This window comes from Schistocerca gregaria, unplaced genomic scaffold (genome assembly GCF_023897955.1).
Source record: "Schistocerca gregaria isolate iqSchGreg1 unplaced genomic scaffold, iqSchGreg1.2 ptg000948l, whole genome shotgun sequence".
Lineage (NCBI taxonomy): Eukaryota > Metazoa > Arthropoda > Insecta > Orthoptera > Acrididae > Schistocerca > Schistocerca gregaria.
The window spans coordinates 52,501-57,500 of NW_026062301.1; the positions used below are offsets into that span (position 1 = coordinate 52,501).

The 5,000-nt window shown below is 52.9% G+C and overlaps 1 non-coding gene across 1 annotated transcript in view; it reads left to right on the forward strand.

Annotated features, from left to right (window-relative positions):
- The first annotated feature begins 3,303 nt into the window (after window positions 1-3,303).
- LOC126325890 (small subunit ribosomal RNA) overlaps window positions 3,304-5,000 on the forward strand; it is a 1,893-nt gene continuing 196 nt past the window's right edge. Inside the window, exon 1 of the ribosomal RNA XR_007560403.1 lies at window positions 3,304-5,000. This exon is cut by the window's right edge and continues 196 nt beyond it. This is a non-coding gene — a ribosomal RNA (small subunit ribosomal RNA).

The window sequence follows — 5,000 nt, forward strand, 5'->3', positions numbered from 1 at the left end:
CGTGCTGTAAGACTGGGCACACAACGTGAATCGCACGTCAGCCACACGCTCGAACATGCACCACTCTCGGCCTGCAACGGAGACACACAATACGTAAACATCTGGAATGCGACAATGTCGAGTGCATCCTCTCTGCCACATTGCACCGTCGACACTATGATAACCAGAGCAGTAGGTCCACCTATAAAAGCACAATACCCCACTCCTCCGACAACTACCATTGCTCAGATAAACCAACACCACAAACACACATCCTACACAGAGGGGCACCAAATATCACCCCCCCCGCCCTCGTGTTATACCACATGAAAAATTGCAGAAGTGAGAGACACAGACCCGCCAGCCTCTTGCTACAAGCATCGAACCGACGTGACATATCTGACGGTGACTCAGGCATCCGCGTACTGCCACAACTATCCACCCCCCCCCCCCCACTCTCTCTGCCCCCTTCCCACACAATACCGAATTTAACCAACTTTATCGCTTAACCTAACTGTGGCTGTACCAGATTATCGCTTAACCTAACTGTGGCTGTACCAGATTATCGCTTAACCTAACTGTGGCTGTACCAGATTATCGCTTAACCTAACTGTGGCTGTACCAGATTATCGCTTAACCTAACTGTGGCTGTACCAGATTATCGCTTAACCTAACTGTGGCTGTACCAGATTATCGCTTAACCTAACTGTGGCTGTACCAGATTATCGCTTAACCTAACTGTGGCTGTACCAGATTATCGCTTAACCTAACTGTGGTTGTACCAGATTATCCCTTAACCTAACTCAATTTGTCCCTTAACCTAACTCAATTTGTCCCTTAACCTAACTCAATTTGTCCCTTAACCTAACTCAATTTGTCCCTTAACCTAACTCAATTTGTCCCTTAACCTAACTCAATTTGTCCCTTAACCTAACTCAATTTGTCCCTTAACCTAACTCAATTTGTCCCTTAACCTAACTCAATTTGTCCCTTAACCTAACTCAATTTGTCCCTTAACCTAACTCAATTTGTCCCTTAACCTAACTCAATTTGTCCCTTAACCTAACTCAATTTGTCCCTTAACCTAACTCAATTTGTCCCTTAACCTAACTCAATTTGTCCCTTAACCTAACTCAATTTGTCCCTTAACCTAACCCACGTTGTCCCTTAACCTAACCCACGTTGTCCCTTAACCTAACCCACGTTGTCCCTTAACCTAACCCACGTTGTCCCTTAACCTAACCCACGTTGTCCCTTAACCTAACCCACGTTGTCCCTTAACCTAACCCACGTTGTCCCTTAACCTAACCCACGTTGTCCCTTAACCTAACCCACGTTGTCCCTTAACCTAACCCACGTTGTCCCTTAACCTAACCCACGTTGTCCCTTAACCTAACCCACGTTGTCCCTTAACCTAACCCACGTTGTCCCTTAACCTAACCCACGTTGTCCCTTAACCTAACCCACGTTGTCCCTTAACCTAACCCACGTTGTCCCTTAACCTAACCCACGTTGTCCCTTTGCCTAACATAGTTCACTGCTCGGAATCTCTGGTGTCGTTGTTATCCTCATGTAGATGTCTTGCGAGTGTTGCTTACTTTCCACATATTCCCGCTATCCACTGTCAATTGTACTGCAATAGGACTATATCGCCCCCCCCCCCCCCTCTGCCCCTCTCTTTGTGTCTCCGTCCTCTCAAGCTGGTCGGTCTGGCGTTTGAGTGTTAAATGAGCCTCGCAGCTGTTCAGTTGCGTTCAGATGTCGACGCCCTCAGTGTACGTCGTGGTATGGTCTGTGTCCATTGTCCGCTGATGTCGTACGCGTAACCCACACGCTGTACCGATCATCGGTCGTTACGTACAGAGTGAAGTAGTGTGATACGTGTGACCGTACGCTGGCTGTGCCCAACGGTGTCGAATCTCAATTTCCATATGTTGTGCTCGATGCTACTTGTCTCGTCTCCCAATAACAGCTAGGTTGCACTGTGGTACGCCGTAGAGGCGTGTGGGAGGAACGTACGAACGCATTGTATGTCACCCTGGGTCGCTGGGGGTGGTGGTGCGGTGAGTCAGGTCAGGTCAGCGTGAGCCGTGTGATGTAGTGACGCGTGTATTCCGACTTTGTCGTATTGCCTCACACAAAGTGCTACCCTGGTGGACCGCGTTCCATATCTGGGACATGCCGCAGATGCCGGTTGACAGTGGATCGCGGAAGGGACATCGCATACGTGCGCGGGCCACCTTCCACGTGTTCTCTTCTGCACATGTCGCAGTGTGTATGTGGTCTGATGTAGCGTGTCGTGACACATGACATCCTGGCATGCAAGAATTGTTGAATTCGCAAATGTAGGTGGACATCTACGTTTACTGCCCAAGATACGCAAATGAACTGGAAATCCGTTGTTGAGCGGTTGTTCACGCTGGAGGTGAATCTGTGATGGCGACGATCGGTACAGCTATTAACCGGTTGTTTCAGCGGTACCCGCCACATCCACACACGTGACTAGGCCCATGTGGGTATGAAGCGATACGCGGCGGTGGCTTGGTGGGACTGTTCCCGGCCGGTGAAGGGGGGCCGCCCGGCGTGTTGGCCGCGCGCTGCGTGGGCGCACGCGCAACAGGCGGCTGGTGGGGGGCGCCGAGTGGCAGGAGCGCCAGCCGACGGGCCCGGCAGGCGGCGCAGCTACGCTGCGGCGCACCCTGCACGCGGCGCCTGGCGGCCAAAGTTGGTTCAGCCGAGCCCGGTGCGAAGCGCGGTGGACATCTGCAGTGTGCTGGTCTGATTGAGGACTGTGTGCGTTGAGGATGCGCCGCCGCCTGGCACTCGGCGCCGCGACGCCGTCTGCTGCTCGGTCGCCCCAGCGGTTCTCGCAGGTGGTTTGTATCGCAGTTGTGCGGACGTGTTGGCGCGTGCGCTGTGCTGGGAGAGTTCGCTTCTGCACCCAAGTGGGGCTTTGCCCTTGTGTGGCGCTGGCGTTGGAGCTGCCGGTCACCATAGGTGGCGCGTGTTGTCTCCCGCCGGCAATGCCACGACAGCACGCTCCCGGGCCTCTGTCGGCAGCGGCAAGCTCAGTTGGGAGCAAGGGTGTTCGCACTAAAACCGTCTACTCGCCTAACTCCGGGCGATTGCGCCTCTCTCGAAACCGACCAAGTACCTAGGACGGCGCTGCGCGCCGCCGGGACCTGAGAGGGTTTCGAGGTGTATCGTGCAGGGGAGCTCGGCCTCCTCCTGTTTGCAGAATAATTGAGCGGACGCTTGCGTGTTCGCGCGGGCCCCCGGGACACACTCCCGGGCGGCCGGCTGCTCAGCTCTAGTTGACGCAGCTCCCTGGTTGATCCTGCCAGTAGTCATATGCTTGTCTCAAAGATTAAGCCATGCATGTCTCAGTACAAGCCGCATTAAGGTGAAACCGCGAATGGCTCATTAAATCAGTTATGGTTCCTTAGATCGTACCCACGTTACTTGGATAACTGTGGTAATTCTAGAGCTAATACATGCAAACAGAGTCCCGACCAGAGATGGAACGGACGCTTTTATTAGATCAAAACCAATCGGATTGGCTTGTCTGGTCCGTTTGCCTTGGTGACTCTGAATAACTTTGGGCTGATCGCACGGTCCTCGTACCGGCGACGCATCTTTCAAATGTCTGCCTTATCAACTGTCGATGGTAGGTTCTGCGCCTACCATGGTTGTAACGGGTAACGGGGAATCAGGGTTCGATTCCGGAGAGGGAGCCTGAGAAACGGCTACCACATCCAAGGAAGGCAGCAGGCGCGCAAATTACCCACTCCCGGCACGGGGAGGTAGTGACGAAAAATAACGATACGGGACTCATCCGAGGCCCCGTAATCGGAATGAGTACACTTTAAATCCTTTAACGAGTATCTATTGGAGGGCAAGTCTGGTGCCAGCAGCCGCGGTAATTCCAGCTCCAATAGCGTATATTAAAGTTGTTGCGGTTAAAAAGCTCGTAGTTGGATTTGTGTCCCACGCTGTTGGTTCACCGCCCGTCGGTGTTTAACTGGCATGTATCGTGGGACGTCCTGCCGGTGGGGCGAGCCGAAGGGGTGCTTTCGCGTCCCGAGGCGGACCCCGTTTAAATCCTACCAGGGTGCTCTTTGTTGAGTGTCTCGGTGGGCCGGCACGTTTACTTTGAACAAATTAGAGTGCTTAAAGCAGGCAAGCCCGCCTGAATACTGTGTGCATGGAATAATGGAATAGGACCTCGGTTCTATTTTGTTGGTTTTCGGAACCCGAGGTAATGATTAATAGGGACAGGCGGGGGCATTCGTATTGCGACGTTAGAGGTGAAATTCTTGGATCGTCGCAAGACGAACAGAAGCGAAAGCATTTGCCAAGTATGTTTTCATTAATCAAGAACGAAAGTTAGAGGTTCGAAGGCGATCAGATACCGCCCTAGTTCTAACCATAAACGATGCCAGCCAGCGATCCGCCGCAGTTCCTCCGATGACTCGGCGGGCAGCCTCCGGGAAACCAAAGCTTTTGGGTTCCGGGGGAAGTATGGTTGCAAAGCTGAAACTTAAAGGAATTGACGGAAGGGCACCACCAGGAGTGGAGCCTGCGACTTAATTTGACTCAACACGGGAAACCTCACCAGGCCCGGACACCGGAAGGATTGACAGATTGATAGCTCTTTCTTGATTCGGTGGGTGGTGGTGCATGGCCGTTCTTAGTTGGTGGAGCGATTTGTCTGGTTAATTCCGATAACGAACGAGACTCTAGCCTGCTAACTAGTCGCGTGACATCCTTCGTGCTGTCAGCGATTACTTTTCTTCTTAGAGGGACAGGCGGCTTCTAGCCGCACGAGATTGAGCAATAACAGGTCTGTGATGCCCTTAGATGTTCTGGGCCGCACGCGCGCTACACTGAAGGAATCAGCGTGTCTTCCTAGGCCGAAAGGTCGGGGTAACCCGCTGAACCTCCTTCGTGCTAGGGATTGGGGCTTGCAATTGTTCCCCATGAACGAGGAATTCCCAGTAAGCGCGAGTCATAAGCTCGCG